This window comes from Chiloscyllium plagiosum, chromosome 19 (genome assembly GCF_004010195.1).
Source record: "Chiloscyllium plagiosum isolate BGI_BamShark_2017 chromosome 19, ASM401019v2, whole genome shotgun sequence".
NCBI classification, from domain to species: domain Eukaryota; kingdom Metazoa; phylum Chordata; class Chondrichthyes; order Orectolobiformes; family Hemiscylliidae; genus Chiloscyllium; species Chiloscyllium plagiosum.
In genome coordinates this window covers 58844962-58862537 of record NC_057728.1, presented here as the reverse complement: position 1 = coordinate 58862537, position 17576 = coordinate 58844962, and positions in this window count along the sequence as shown.

Sequence of the window (17576 nt, the reverse complement as noted above, 5' to 3'; positions counted from 1 at the left end):
TCATGAAGTTTTTCCTAATATCTTCCTAACCAATACTCCTCCCAACGCCAATCCCATCGTAAACAGAATAGTTCATTGTGGGTTGTTGCAGTATACACACTGCCTATAGAGGTGACTAAGCTAAGAATGTTACCACAGATGAACATATTAGATTGAGTGCAGATGGAGATTAAATCAGGAAAAAAGAAGGTTTGAGCACATTGAGCAGGCCATCTTAACTGGTCAGCTTCTCAAATTTACTCGAGACAGGGGTTGCTGGTTTAGCAGCTCCCAGAGTATGAAGTGATTTGCATCTTAAAGACGTTAATGAGGGTGGAAACCTCTGTTTTTCGAGCCTCACAAGGTCTCCAGCACATAACAGGGTTTGAAACGAGCAAAGACCGAAATTGCAGGAGAAACTCAGCAGGTCTGCAGCATCTGTGGAGAGAAGACAGAGTTATTGTTTCGAGTCCAGTGCCCCTTCTTCAGAATTAACATCAGCTGGGAAGAGGCAACATTGATGTGAAAGCAAGGGGATTGGGGTGGCGGGCGAGTGAGCAGATAGGAGGAGATGGAGGCCAGAGATGAAAGAAAATCAAGGTAGTTAGATGAGGAGAGTGTTGATGGTAAACCATGAAAGAACAGAAGCTAAAACCAGCAAAAACAGAAAGTGCTGGAGAAACTCAGAGGTTCTGGCAGCATATGAGTAAAGAAAAGAGAGTAAGGGTTGCAATGCAGTGACCCTTTATCAGAACATGTTAACTGTTTTCTCTGAAGGCTGTACTGAAAGCAACCCATTTCATGACTGGATCTGGACAGAGAAGGAGGTCTTCCTGCTCTGAAATTGTTAAACTCAATGTTGAGTACTAAAGGGATGTAATGTCCCCAAGCAGAAGCTGAGATGTTGTTCCTCCAGCTTGCATTGAAGGTTGCTGGAGCACTGCAGCTGATTCGAGACTGAAATGTTGGCCAGGGAACATGGGTTGAAGTGACAAGCAACTGGAAGCTGGGAGTCTTTTTTACCAACAGAACGCAAGTGATCCGCAAAGCGGTCATCCAATCTGCATTTCCTTGTGACAGGGTTTGTCAGGCCTTGGTAAATTGTCCTCCCATTGGCACTGCCAGCCCCTCCTATAGACCCCACCATCGACCAAAATGGCACACACCCCTCCAGAGTTTGAAATCACATCAACTGGTCGGCAGGCCTCCTGGCGATATCATTGTGGATGCAAAGACTCTCAATTAGAAGGACCTCCAGCTGGTCATAACCAAGAGGTACGTGGTGACACACCAAAGTGTACAGGGAAAATAAATCTCTCGCATGTCCCTCAAGGGCAGGTGATGGCCGAGTGGTGTTATTGCTTAGACTGTTCACCGAAAGAGCCGGGAAATGTTCCGGAAGACCAGTTCAAATCCTGCCACAGCAGATCATGGAGCATGAATTCAATAATAATCTGGAATTAAGTGTCTAACGATGATCATAAATCCATTGCCAATTGTTGGGGAAACATCCATCGAGTTCACTAATGTCCTTCAGAGAAGGAAACTGTCACCCTTACCTGTTCTACACATGACTCCAAACCCACACTAAACTCCACACTGGGTAGTCAGGAATGGGCAATAAATGCTGGCCTAGCCAGTGACACCCTCATCCTGTGAAAGAATAAAACAAATCCAAAGTATTTTCCCCCTCACAACATACCCCCTCCTCTCTACTTGATGCAGCCATTATATGTGACCCATCCCTGTAAATCCTTCAGCCTGGTCTTCAAATGCAATTAACCAATTGAAATTTCTTGGGGTATTCTAAGGATGTGACAGGCACTATCTCAATGAAAGTTTCTTGACCACTCTTCAGAAACCTTGTTTCTCTTTCAATGCCTAAGATTGAGCAGAGAACATTGATATCAACAATGGTCAAATAACTTAGAATATTAAAATAAAACAAAGAAGTGCGGACACTGGAGATTTGAACCAAAGACTGAAACTGCTGGAGACACTCAGCACGTCTGGCAGCATCTGTGAAGAGAACGCAGAGTTACTGTTTTGGGTCCAGTAACTCTTCGTCAGAACTTTCCGTCAATTGGACTCAAAACATTGACTCTGCTTTCTCTCCACAGATGCTGCCAGACCATTTTTTAAAATTTAGCTGAATGTGAGAGGACAAGCCTATAAGCGTGATGATCCATTTTACACTAATTAAATAAAGATTGAGAGAAACTCCCACTTAATTTGCGAGAGACATTTATTTAACGCAACACCAAGTGATTGCAAAAGGAACCGAATAATAAAGCTTTCTCGTAAGTTTTATCTCAGATTGTGATGATTGTTATTATTAATCTGCCAGATTCTAGAGACTTAGAACTTCAAGAAATACTTCAATCAAACCAAAAGAAAGTGTTGGAGAAACTCAGCGCATCTGGTAGCATCTGTGATGAGAAAACAGAGTTAATGTTTTGAGTTCAAAGGAAGGAAAGTTTTGACGAAGGGTCACTAGACCCAAAACATTAACTTTGTTTTCTCATCACAGATGCTACCAGACGCGCTGAGTTTCCCCAACACTTTCTTTTGGTTTGACTGAAGTATTTCTTGAATTCTAAGTCTCTAGAAAGTGGCAGATTAATAATAACAATTGTTACAATCCGAGATAAAATTTACAAAATATCTTGATTATTCAATTCCTTTTGCAAATACAGGTTCACAGTCCTTTATCCAAAGTTCTGAAATCCGAAAAGCTCCAAAAACCGAAATTGCTTTTGTGGAGTTTGTGCAGGTTAGGTAACTTGCCCATAGTGTTCAGGGATGTGTAGGTTAGGTGCATTAGTCAGGGGTAAATATAGGGTCGGGGGAATGGATCTGGGTGGGTTACTCTTCGGAGGGTCAGCGTGGACTTGTTGGGCTGAAGGGCCTGTTTTCATATTGTAGGGATGCTATGATTCAAAGTACAGGCGTGCGAACAGGTGACCCAGCTCCACACCCACGTGAACCATGTCACTCAGATGCGACGTGGCAATGTGGCCCAGCACTGACAGGTGTCTGTTATGTCTCAGTGCTTGTATTATTCACATGTGCGTCTGCTATTTGGTAATTTTTTTTATTTCGCGGTGAAAATGTCATTTGTTCCAAAGTCCAAAAAATTCTGAATTCAGAAAAACAACTGGCCCCAAGGATTTTGGATAAAGGATTGTGTACCTGCACTTGTTGTTGCGTTAAATATATGTCGCTCGTAAATTAAGTGGGAGCTCCTCTCAATCGTTATTTGATCAGTATAAACAGGATCATCTCACTTGTGGTTTGTCCTCTCACATTCAGCTAAATTTCTAAAAATGGTACCTAACACCTCGGGAGTATTTTCTTTGTGACAATGAGTCATTAAATGACAAGTAACAGGATACATTAGAAGCTAAAATAGCCAAAGTCTGCAGGCTTTGAAAAACATGCCTGGCAAACAAATTGCTCTTACTCTCAAAAGTAATTCAATGCTACAGAATTGAATGAGAAATAGTACATAAACAAGCCAGATTTATTGCTGAATATTGACTGCATGTTTCCTTATTGTTGCATTCTTAAATAAATGCTTTATTTTAGAACTCAGAACCCCTACAGAGCAGATAGAGGCCATTTCAGCCCATTGAGTCTGCACTGACCCTCCAAAGAGCATCCTGCCCAGATTCCCTCATTTCCCAAGGCTAATCCACCTCACCTGCACATCCCTGGACACTGTGTGCAATTTCCCACGGCCAATCCACCTCGCCTGCACATCCCTGGACACCATGAGCAATTTCCCGTGGCCAATCCACCTCGCCTGCACATCCCTGGACACCATGAGCAATTTCCCCTGGCAAATCCACACTAACCTGCACACCCCGATGAAGGGCTTTTGCCCGAAACGTCGATTTTCCTGCTCCTCGGATGCTGCCTGAACTGCTGTGCTTTTCCAGCACCACTAATCCAAAATCTGGTTCCCAGCATCTGCAGTCATTGTTTTTACCCTGCACACCCCTGGACAGTGTAAGCAATTTCCCATGGCCACTCCACCTAACCTGCACATCTTCGGACTGTGAAAGGGACTATGTGCTGGGGGAGGTACGAAAGCTAGGGGGAGCTGCCCCCAAAGTGCAATGGGGAATGACCACTATCTAAGGTCTTTCAGCCAAAGGGGTGGCATATAAGGCTCACAGCTCCAGGGACCCGGGTTCATTCCCGCCTCAGGCGACTGACTGTGTGGAGTTTGCACATTCTCCCCATGTCTGTGTGGGTTTCCTCCGGGTGCTCAAGATTCCTCCCACAGTCCAAAGATGTGCAGGTTATGTAACTTGCCTATAGTGTTCAGGGATGTGTTGGATAGGTGCATTAGTCAGGGGTAAATATAGGGTAGGGGGAATGGGTCTGGGTGGGTTACTCTTTGGAGGGTCAGTGTGGACTTGTTGGGCCAAAGGGGCTGCTTTCATACTGTAGGAATTCTGTGATTCAAAGTACAGTCAGGATCAGTTCAGTTAGCAGATCTTCCCAATGCCTCAAGCATGTATAAATTGTATCTTGCCAAAGTAAGAAATGCCTTTAGATTTGGTTTGGAATGGTTGGGAGAGTCGACCTTTACTGTGTTTGGGCTCTGTATGTTAAGATTGAACAGAACGGAACTGGTTTAGTGACTAAGTATGTGTACAAAGATTTATTTTATGAATGAAGTATAGTTTTGAAATGAAAAAGTCTTACACTATGGTAGAAAACCAGAGCACCTGGTGGCAATCCACACAGACACAGGGAGAAGGTGCTAACCACACAGACAGTCACCCAAGCCTGGATTACAGACCCAGGTCCCCAGCACTGTGGAACAGCAGTGCTAACCAGTGAGCCAATGGAGTGGTAGGTACATCTCAATGATGTGCTGCCTACAGTCAGCCCCGTACTTTTCCACCCCCATCTGGTGGTCTCTCAGGAATGTGAGCAATAGCCAACAGTGGTTCCAACAACTCTACTCTTGTGAAGGTGAAGGAACCATGGTTTCATTGGGCATGAACTGAACGGGAGTGTGATGATGCTGCTCTTTTAACAAGGTTAAGTTGTCCTTGTTTTTTTTTCAGCAGGTTCATAAACACAGAAACTCCAGCGGTCTAGGTTTGAAGCATTTTAGGATCAGTTTGAATATAGCTAATAGATACTGTCTCAAGAAAAAAGCTTTCAAGTTTAAAAAAAATAGCTCTGGTGCAATGAAATGGGAGTGGCTGGCTCTCCCAGCTCAGCTTTTCTCTGGTTTGATTTGGTTTTAGTAGTCTGGCTGTTCACTGAAAGCAGGCAGTCAGTTGTGAAGCTGCTGGACCCAAAGAAGCAGGTCCATGCTGATCCTCCCTCTGTCTCTGTCATCTCTCCTGTAAGACACTGTGTTGAATTTTTCCCTTTTTTGCAAAGGGGGTTTATGGGGTTTGTTGTAAGTAACTGGAACAACATCATTAAGTTGAGGGAAGCTTTTCAGATAGGTTGAGTTATTCAGTATTCTGTTCTTTTTTGCTTGTGTTTTGTCCAATAATCTTGCAAATAAATTCTGTTGTGTTTAGAACTAAGTGGTTGTGCCAGCTGCATCACTCCTGGACTATCCACTTCACACCTGCTTAAAACAACGAGCAAAATTAGGGTCCGGGCTACTGTCGGAAATTGTTTTGAGGGTGTCTGACCTGGTCCATAAGAGGGAGAAGAGTTTGTGCCTCCCATTGTGGGGAAGGGAACAGGGACTGGCCTCATGCTTCCCTTGACCCAGGTCAAATGCATTCAGAACAAATGAGAATGGTCAAGTTGACATTGTGATTGAACTTGGCAGCACTGGCATTAGTAACTGGCTTAATGTGGATGCCCACAGCCTACAAGAGAGCCCAGGCCATAAAGACTGGCTTAACTCCAACTCTGACAACAAGCTCATCCACTGTTATTGTAGTCAGAAATATACCACTCAGTATGGCACTCTGACAGATTATAGAGGGATATGTTCATAATCCGGGACATGATGTTATTAAGAAGGAGGAGGTGCTGGGTGTCTTGCAAAGCATTAAGGGACATAAATCCTGGGCTTGATGTGATCTATCCCAGGATACTGAGGGGGGAGATTTCTTGGGCTTTGACAGAGATCTTTAACCACAAGTGAAGTCCAGGAGGGGTACCAGGGATAATCCAGGAATTTATAGGCTGGTGAGTTTTACATATGTGGGAGGGAAAGTATTGGCAAAGATTCTTAGGGACAGGATTTACTGACATTATAAAACAATGTACTAGGCGGGTGTCTCTCAAATTTGAGTGACTTTGTGCAGGATGTGAGGGCACAGCTTCAGAGTGAAGGAGGAATTTCTTTAGCCAGAGCGAGGTGAATCTGTGGAGCTCATTGCCACAGAAGGCTGTGGAGGCTAAGTGTATTTCAGACAGAGATAGATAGGCTCCTGATTGGCAAGGGGATCATGAGTTACAGTGAGAAGGCAGGGGTTTGGAGTTGAGAAGCATATCAGCCATATGACCAAATGGTGGAGGAGAGACAATGGGTTGAACGGCCTAATCCTGCTCCTTTATCTTATGGTCTCATGGAAGGATGTAGAGACTTTAGAGAGGATCTAAAAGAGGTTTGCCAGGTTGCCTGGATTGGAGTGTGTTAGTTATAAGGAGAGTTTGGGCAAACTTGGATTGTTTTCGTCAGAAGCTGAGGGGTGACCTGATAGAAGTTTTGAGAGGCCTGGATAGGGTGGATAGTCTATTTCCCTGGGTGGAAATGCAAGTAGGGGTCACAGGTTTAAGGTGAGAGGGGAATGTTTAAAGGAGTTGCATGAAGCAGGTTGTTTTACACAGAGGGTGATAAGTGCCTGTATCACGCTGCCAGGGGAAGTGGTAGAAGCAGATATGATAGCAATGTTTAAGAGGCATTTAGACAGACAGATGAACATGCAGGGAATTGAGGGATATGGACCATGTGCAGGCAAATGGGATGAGTTTAGAATGGCATCATGGTCAGCACCGACATGTTGGGCTGAAGGTCCCATTTCCGTGCTGTACTGATCTCTGTTCTACATTCTCAGCTCTAACAGACGTCGCCACCATCAATAAAAATAATGGCTATTGGCAAACGAAGCTGAATAAAAGCAGCGCCTTTCTAATTACATTCTGGACATCCTTCAGGAAACACAGATGGCTGTGTATGCTACTTGTCATTTCCACTGCTCCAGAAGAGCATCAAATGCTGACAATATGAGGCAGGCAGTGATGTTCAAAGAGTGGAAGCTCTCAGGGATGATCAGCTGGTTAGTGAATACAGAGACACTTTGGGAGAATCCACTCTGACCACCATCAGTGTCCAGTCTATCTACTGGACAGAGCTCAGGTGTAAACCTGAAAATAAACAAAAACATTTTTAAGTGAAGATTCTTGTCTAAAGTCAAGAACATAGAACAGTACAGCACAGGAACAGGCCCTTCAGACCACGATGTTGTGCCGAACATGATGCCAAAGTAAACTAATCTCTTCTGCCTGTACTCGGTCCATATTCCTCCATTCTTTGTAAACTCACATGCTTATCTAAAAGTCCCTTAAATGCCCCTATTGCATCTGCCTCCAACACCACCCCTAATTGCAGACTCCATCTCTCTGTTAAAAAGAAATTTCCCTTGAACTTTCCTCCTCTCACCTTAAATGCATGCCCACTAGTTTTAGACATTTCAGCTCTGGGAAAAAAATTCCGACTGTCATCCCTATCGATACATCTCATAATTTTATGGACTTCTATTAAGTCTACCCTCAGCCTCCGCCACTCCAGAGAAAATACACAGGCCATGAATTGACAGAAAAATTATTTCAGTCGAGAGAGTGATGCTGGAAAAGCATGGCAGGTCAGGCAGCATCCGAGAAGCAGGAGAATTGACGTTTTGGGCAAAAGCCCTTCATCAGGAATGAGCTCATTGTTGTCTGACCTGCTGTGCTTTTCCAGCACCATACTCTCGACTCTGATCTCCAGCATCTGCAGACCTCTCCCAAAAAGGTGAGATCTGTGCAATAATGCAGTGACTGACTGATGTAAAAGGCATGCAATGTTTGTTAGATTCATCAAGGCTTGGTAATTGCCAAGAATATCCTGTCTTACCAATCCAGTGCCTTGTTTTTAGATTTCAATATTAACTCTCTCCTCATTATTTTCATTTTTAACTCAGCTTTTTAAGAATATTTCTCAGATGGGACTTCCTGACCAACATGATTGTATCTTGCAGCGATACAGTCACTATAACTTTGGGTCTGGCCTTTAAAGTTTGACAATTCCATTTCATTGAGCTTTGTGATTATTTGATGAAGAGTTCAATATCTCCTGGCTGATATGACAAAGAAGGGTCTGGCTTTACTTGTTCCCAAGTTTGATGTCTGTTCTGCTGATGTAAACGTGGCCTTTTCAAACTCTCCCTGTTCCCCAGCTTGCTCGTGTCACCCTGCAATTTCAGGTGTCATTTCACAGGCTGACCCTGGTACAGTGGAAATCACAGCTTGCAACATATCGCTGCTACTCAGTCACCTGCTCTGTCTGCTTATATGTCAATCAGGCATGTCTCAGTCAACTGTGAAAGTGGCAATTTCAGAAATGGGTGGACTGTGGTGTTCATCTGTGAGCTTGCTCTCTTCAGAACCTATCATTTCATCTAAATCACTTCTGTCAGAGTGTACCAACTGACAACATTGAAGAGTATGCAGGTTGCTACCACTGTCCCACAGGTCGCATTCCCGAGAATTTTTAATTCTACAATGTATTTGTAGAGCGCTATTGCTAGTGTTGTTTGGGTGAAACGTCAAATTAGTTCTGTGGGCCCTGCTTCTGCCCCAGAGACCTGCAGTTTTCTCCAGTTCAGGTATTTTCATGGTAGCCCTATGGTTTGCACTTCTACCTCATAGCACCAGGGACCCAGGTTTGATTCCAGCCTTGAGGACGATCTGTGTGGAGTTTGTACTTTCTCTGCATGGGTTTCTTCTGGGTGCTCCGGTTTCCTCCCCCAGTCCAAAGTTATGCAGATTAGGTGGATTGGTCATGCTAAGTTGCCCATAGAGTCCAGGGATATATTGGCTAGCCACAGGAAATGCAGGGTTACAGGGAGAGGGTGGGTCTGCATGGGATGCTCGTCAGAGGGTCAGTGTGGATTCGATGGGCTGAATGACCTGCTTCCACACTCTAGGGATTCTATTTATCTGATTCCCTTTGGAAAGTTATGATTAAAACTGCTTCCATCACTGCTTTGGCCTGCACATTCCAAATCATTGCTGTGTAGAAGAATTTTCTCCTTGACTTGCCTGGTTGTCTCTATTTTGGATGATAATTTATTATGTTCTTTACACACAATAATCAGAAGTACAATGCTGAAGAGAAAATTGCCATAATGATAGTTGTTGCTTGCTGTGGTAATTGATAACAAAACGTTTATATTGACTCATGTTTCAAATTGGATTTTGCTAATAATAATCTCTTCTGGTTTGGGGACGATTCACTGAATAATCCCACCCACATTCCTTACTTTTCTCCTCAATTAACTAAGGAGAGCTTTTCCAATTTGTCAGATTGATAGTGATGTCTGTGCTACCAACAACACCTATTGGTGCATGGCATGTCCTGCAAGTTACAAAATGAGTTTCCATCAGGCTTCAAACCTCCTGCCCTTGATTGATTGCGCTGAACATGGTCTCACATCTATGTCCCTTCATTTGTCCCTCCTGCTTCGTGCAATCTCCTCCAATCCCTCCACCCTCTGGGTTATCTGAGCCCCTTGAATTCTGGTCTCATGTGTCTCTGGTTGTAAAATCCCCACCATTTATGGCCATGCTTTCAGCTGCCTGGGTTTCAAACTGTTGAATTCCCATCCCTACGTCTCTCTTTAGGGGTCAGTTAGCTCGTTTGGCTACTTTGCAATGCGGGGGGGGTGGTGATACCAAAAGCATGGGTTCAGTTCCCACACCAGCTGAGGCTGCTACAAAGGACACTCCTTCTCAACTTCTTCCCTCACCTGAGGTGCGCTGACCCTCAGGTTAAATCATCATCACCATCTCTCTTCAATGAGTGAGTAGCCTTATGATCCTCTGGGATTATAACAATTTTACCCTTCTCTACCTTGATTCAACTACTTAAAATCTATCACTTTGTCTAAGCTCTTGGTCATCTGACTCAAATGTATTTTGGGGTCATTACTTGTTTCATAATATTCTGAATGTCTTCACAATTTCTCTTTTGTAAGAGGCACCTCATGAAGTGAAATTGTTGTTGTTGGTATTGATGGGTCAGCAGTTTAGACCTTAAGTTACTCACTCTAGCCCATAGCAACCCTGAACATTAAGAACTGAGGTTGAGAGGGTGGACAGCATGAAGCTCCTTTGAGTGACAGCCTGGTCTGGACTTCCCACATAGATGTGATGGTCAAGAAGGCACAACAACATCTCTTCTTCCTCAGGCTGCTTGGGAAATTCAGCATGTCCTTCAGGACCCTCACCAATTTTTACAGATGCACTGTTGAGAGCATACTGTCTGGGTGCATAACAGCCTGGCACAGCAATTGCTCTGCCCAGGACAGTAAGATATTACAGAAGGTGGTATGCACAGTCCAGACCATCATGGGAACCAATCTTCCATCCATGGGCTCCATTTACACGGCTCGTTGCTGCAGAAAGGCTGCCAACATCATCAAAAACCCCTCAGTGATCCATGTAATGCTCTCCTACAACCTCTTCCATCAGGCAGGAGATACAGAAGCTTGAACACATGCACCAACAGATTCAGGAACAGCTCTTCCTTGCCGTTATTAGACTGATGCATGGAATCTCTAGCCTCAAATAACAATGATCTTGCTAATACTGATCTCGCCTCGCACATGCCTTGTGCAATGTAACCTGTATGCCTCTGTCTAGACGTTTTGATCTGTACATCCTTGCTTACTATGATCTACCTATCCTGTTCATAAACAAAGCTTTTCACTGTACATCGGTGCCAATAAGTTAATCAATCAAACGGTTAATCCCCAGCGTTACTACCACACAAGTAACAGAACAACGACAGTTCAGCATTATAGCATAGTTATTAGCCAGACTCACACTTTTCAGCAATTCTCCAGTTCAGTTTTTTGAATCAGGAACATTCAATATTCATATGCCAATCTCTGCCAGATCTCAAACACCACAGTACTTTCTTTACTTAATTTGTTCAATGTCTGAAATGGTTCAGCTGGTGGTGCCATGGTCTATAAATCAAAGGGTTGTCGGGTCATAATCCCAATCCGAATCTTTAAGCCTGGCAATCTAACCTGGCGTTTGGATGCAGCACTGAATGAGGTGGCACAGGATGGACAGAGGTGCATAATTCATTAGAGGGAAATCTACCATTAATTTGCATCAGTTCATGCTTGTCTGAATCAAGGTCAGATCATCCCACTTTGTGGAAACCAGTGGAGTTTCCTTTGTCTAATTGTGAGAAACATGGTTTGCAGTTTTTGTGCTCAGGTGGAAATAGATCTGCAATAGTCACCCATTCCAGTTTTTCTGAGAAGGTACTTGGCAGAAGGTGGTTGAGATAAAGAATTCCTCTTCATCTCTGCCTAGCATCTGGATGGGTACGTGAATAGGAAGCCAAGTGCTGGTAAATAGGTTACATAAGGTTACATCAGGTTACATAGGCTACATAAGGTTAAGATATCTGGTCAGTATGGATGAATTAGAACGAAGGCTCTGTTTCCGTGCTGTACATCTGCATGACTCTAAGTGGGGAGTGCCTTACTCTGAGATTACGCCTGTTCAATTTAAGGGTGATCATCGTTACTTGGGAAATCCCAGCACAGAAACTCAGCAGCAGCCTCTGATACCAGGCCAGGGGCTTGGACACAGTCTGTTTGCTGCTCGGGATGGTCAGAGTTAAGATAAGGTGTGAGGAGCTAATGATGGACAACCCAACACCCATCTTGAATCTTTCTGCCCCATTGTGGAATGTTTTCTTCCTGGCATTATGGGTCAAGAGTGGGTGGCATGTTTCTAGCTATTTTGGAGGCAGGGTGGTGTCCCGTGCCAGTGAGTTGGCAGAGTGTGGACATGCAGGGTTCGTGGTGTTGGGAATTGGGGGGAGCGAGAACGGGTGAGGGAAGGCTGCAAACAGTAATGAGAGTGGCAGAGCATGACCCTTGGTGAGAGATGGTTACAGTAGGAAAGAGAGAGTGAGCGTGAGGTTTGAGGGAGAAGATGATGGCACCTATGCTGAAGGAATGATGAAGATCACTGATCTCCTTCCAATGGTGCTGGATATTCCTCCAGGCAGATGAAAACTGCACTGATCTGGGTGATAACCTCAGAGCATGATGGGAGAAAGAGGAACAGAAATGTGGTCAGACCACATGAAGTGTACTGTGTGAGGTTTTGGGCCTCATATCTTAGGAAGGATGTATTAGCCCTGGAGCAGGTCCAGAGGAGGTTCACAAGAATAGTCCCAGGAATGAAAAGCTTAACATATGAGGAATAGTTGAGCACACTGGGTCTATACTTGATGGAGTTTAGAAGGATGAGGGAGGATCTAATTGAAACTTACAGAATACTGAACGGCCTGGGCAGGGTGGATATTGGGAAGACATTTCCATTTGTAGGAGAAACATGGACCCCGGGGCACAGCCTTAGAGTAAAGGGAAGACATTTTAGAATGGACATAAGAAGAAACTTCTTTAGCCAGAGATTAATAAATATGTGGAATTCATTGTCACAGAAAGATGTGGAGGCCAGGTCATTGAGTTTATTTAAGACTGAGATAAACAGGTTCTTGTGGATCAAGGGTTATTGGGGGGAAAGCGGGAGATTGGGGTTGAGAAATCTATCAGCCATGATTGAATGACGGAGCAGACTCAATGGGCTGAATGGCCTAATTTCTACTCCTATGTCTTATGGTTTTATGATCTTAAAGTCCATCCAGCAGGACCTCCAAATCCTGACCGTATTTGCCCCTGACTGGCTTGCCTATGGCAAATGTCAGGAACCATACAAGGTCGCTCTGTACTGACAGCACTTGTCTGGGAGCACAATGAGCTTTAAAAGGTGGTGCACGCTCGATGGACACAGGTGAATTCCGAGGTTTCCCGGCAGTGCTGAGCTGTTCCAGGAGCAGCACATGGTACCATGGGGCTGAAATCGGATGTGAGCAGGGCAGACTATAGATTGTTTCTGACTGTCGCAGACTTGATGGGCTGAAGGGCCTTATTCTGTGCTGTAGTTCTCTATGACTTGGGTGGGAGCCCAAGGAAAAACTCTGAACCTGTAGGGACATCAGCATCGGTCAGTTATTTAGCCAATTAAATTTGCAAGGGGGTACTTACGTTCAAATAGCCCTTTGATAAATGGTGATGCAGTAAGAGTAATCCAATATCAAAATCATATTCCTCTGACTGATGTGGACAGGCTTCCTTTTGCATTTGTTGATTTGGCCCTTTGTGGAATACAGCCACCTTTACCTTCGCTTTTCAAACTAAACTCCATGTGCAAAAAACATTAATGCTGTCTGCTAACAATAATGCTATTGGCTAACAGTAATGCGATTGGCTAACAATAATGCTATTGGCTAACAGTAATGCTATCTGCCTGTACGCAACAATTTGTGGCAAGTGAATTATACTTTCTAATGTGGAAACTAATTCAATCAAAGCTAAACCCTTAAAACAGATTGAAACCAGCTCCTGACAGTTGTTCTGTGGGTGTTTTGACTGACTTCATTTGGTCTGCTATCTTTGTGTTATTAATCAGGGTGTAGCTACAGTGAATTGTGTCAGCTGAGCATGAGGTATTCCCCTCATGAAGTCTTCCCTTTGACAGCACTGTGCCACCTCTGCATCTGAAGTTTCCGTGTTTAGGTCTGGGACTTAAATCTTAAATGTTTTGACTAGTGGACCAAAGTGCTTGCAAATGAGCCATATTAGACAATGAAGTGGTATTCAGATCCTGTAATGTTTCAGTTTAATGCTTCAGTTTTGATTTTTTTCCTCATTCTGCAGAAGAGAAATGACTCAAAGCAGTACCAGCAACACAATAAAACACTCTAAAAGGTGCATAACAACTAGGAGCAGGAGTCAGCAATTCAGTCCCTCAAGTATATTCCAACATTTAATTGAATCAAGGTTTTTAAAATTTAATTCAAGTGATGAGTGTGTTGCTGGCTGGACCAGCATTTATTGCCCATCCCTAATTGCCCAGAGAGCAGTTAAGAATGAATTACATTGCTGTGGGTCTGGAGTCACATGTAAGTCAGGCCTGGTAAGGATGGCAGTTTCCTTCCCTCAAGGATGTTACTGAACCAGATGGGCTTTTTTTTTCCCTGATGATCAACAAACCAATCCCGACAGCATCCTTGTAATTTTTTTTCTGAACCCTTTTAAGTTTCACAACATCCTTCCGATAAGAAGGAGACCAGAATTGCACACAATATTCCAAAGGTCTCCCGTGGAGCTATTTTTCCTTTTTTTCCCTGATGATCAACAATCCAATCCCGACAGCATCCTTGTAATTTTTTTTCTGAACTCTTTTAAGTTTCACAACATCCTTCCGATAGGAAGGAGACCAGAATTGCACACAATATTCCAAAGGTCTCCCGTGGAGCTATTTTTCCACACCATCCCCAAATCCCTTGATGTCATTATTATCTAAATATCTATTGATCCTTGGCATATTCTATCCTGGAGCTTCTATAATCCTCTGGAGTAGGCAATTACAAAGATTTGGTTCACCAGTTTCCTGATTAAAGACTTTTGCCCAAAATGTTGATTTTCAAGTTCCTCGGATGCTGCCTGACCTGCTGTGCTTTTTCAGCACCACTCTCTCGACTTTGATCTCCAGCATCTGCAGTCCTCACTTTTGTTTAATTCCAAAGATTGTCTCCCCACCGAGTGAAGAAGACCTGAAGGCCTTATTCTAAGACAAGGTCCCACTGGTTGGAGAGTCTCCAGTCAGGGCAAATATCTACCCTGTCTAATCCTTGAAGAATATTGCAAATTTCAATGAGATCACCCCTCCTTCTCATGAACTCAAGAGAATAAAAGCTCAGTCTCCTAATTTTGTCTCATAGGTCAGTCTCTCCATTTCAGGAATTAGCCTCAGGAATCTCCATTGATCTACTGTCTATGGAGCATGTTTGCTTTATTCAGTGAGAAGACCAAAAAACGCACATAATATTCCAGGTGAATTCTCATCCAATGTTACACAATTGAAGCAAGGGATCTTTCTCTCCGTATCAAGAGTGTGCTACTGAAAAAGCACAGCAGGTCAGGCGGCATCCGAGGAGCAGGAGAGTCAATGTTTCGTTCCTGATGAAGGGTGTTTGCCTGAAATGTCGATTCTCCTGCCCCTTGGCTCGTGGCTCTGATCTCCAGCTTCTGCAGCCCTCACTTTCCCCTCTTTATTCCTGTACTCTTACGATAAGGACCAGCATGCTATTTGACTCTCTAACTATTCACTACAGCTGCACGTTGGCCTTTCAGTAACATATCAACATGATCTTTGGTCCCTTTGGTCAACAGCATTTCCCAAACTTCCGTAACTTAGGGAGTATTCTGCACATCTTGTCCTCCTGACACTTATCCATATGAAATTCTATCTGTCATTTTCTCATGGACTTCCTTACTCCACCCAGATCCATTTAATTTCTCTTTGTATCATCTTCACAACACACTTCCATTTAGTTTTGTGTAGCATTAAAATAAAGGATCAGCCATGATAATATTGAATGGCGATCACCTTTGCAGGTCTGACTTGTGCTTGGTTTTTATCTTTCTATGTGTCACCTACAAATACAGAAATATTACATTTGATCCCCAGATACAAACCATTGATGGAAGAGCATGAACAATTGGGACTCAAGCATGATCCTTGAGATACAGCAGTAGTCAGTCTGCCAACCTGAGACTAATCTGTTTATTCCAGCTTTCTGCTTTCTTTTCATTAGCCGATTCTTAAGCCATGTTAATATGTTAGCCCTTACCGTGCGTGCTCTAACATTGTTTACTAATCACCTTGACTTCTTCATGTTTCTGAGAGTTGGCTTGTATCTGCTTCCATTAAATCAGGCAAAAGTAGAACATAAAACATTAAAGGGGGAATGTGACTAGTGCAGATGCTGGAGATTAGGATCGAGAGAGTGTGGTGCTGGAAAAGCACAGCAGGTCAGGCAGCATCCGAGGAGCAGGATTATCAACATTTCGGGCAAAAGCCCTTAATCAGGAATGAGGTTGGGAACCTCGGGGAGTGGAGAGATAAATGGGAGGAGGGTGGGACTGGGGGTGAAGGTAGCTGAGAATGCGATAAGTGGACAGAGGTGGGGTTAATGGGGATAGGTCAGATGGGAGGGTGGAGTGGGTAGGTGGGAAGGAGGATTGACAGATGGGACAGGTCATGAGAGCGGTTCTGAGCTGGAAAATTGGAACTGAGATAAGGTGGGGGGAGGGGAAATGAGGAAATTTGTGAAATTCACTTTGATGCCCTGGGGTTGGAGGTCCCGAGCAGAAGATGAGGCGTTCTTTTTCCAGGCGTCGGGTGGTAAGGGAGTGGCGATGTAGGAGGCCCAGGATCTGCATGTCCTCAGCGGAGTTGGAAGAGGAGTTGAAGTATTCAGCCATGGAGCAATGGGGTTGGTGGGCACGGGTTTCCCAGAGAAGCGCCCTGCGAGTAGGCATCCTGACTCCCCAGTTTAGAGGAGACCGCGTCGGGAGCAACAGAGACAGTGAATGACATGTGTGGAAGTGCATGTGAAACTTTGATGGATGTGGAAGGCTCCTCTGGGGCCTTGGATGGAGGTGAGGGTTGGGAAGGAACGGTGGTGGTTTGGGCGCAGGTTTTGCAATTCCTGTGGTGGCAGGGGAAGGTTCTGGGAGGGAAGGGTGGATTGCTAGGGGGCATGGACCTGACCAGATAGTCGTGGAGGGAACGATCTTTCTGGAAAGCGGATAGGGGTGGGGAGGGAAATATATCCCTGGTGGTGGGGTCCATTTGTGGGTGACGGAAATGGCGGAGGATAATTCGATGTAAACGGAGGTTGGTGGGGTGGAAGGTGAGAACCAGGGGTGTTCTGTCCTTGTTGCGGTTGGAGGGGTGGTGCTCGTGGGCAGAGATGCAGGAAGTGGATGAGATGCGCTGGAGGGCATCATTAACCAGATGACTGCATTGGCGCCACCTTGTGCTCCCATGAGGAGGTTGAACAGTTCATCAACTGCAGCAACACATTCCACCCCAACCTTACATTCATTTGGACCATCTCTGACACCTCCCTCCCCTTCCTGGACCTCTCCATCTCCATCAACGGTGACCGATTCAACACTGACATTTTCTACAAATCCACCGACTCCCCCAGCTACCTGGATTACACCTCCTCCCACACTGCTTCCTATAGAAATGCTATCCCTTATTCCCAATTCCTCCGCCTCTGCCACATCTGCTCCCAAGAGGACCAGTACCACCACAGAACACACCAGATGGCCTCCTTTTTTAAAGACCACAAGTTCCCCTCGCACGTGGTTGATGATGCCCTCCAGCACATCTCATCCACTTCCTGCACCTCCACCCTCAAACCACACCCTTCCAACTGCAACAAGGACAGA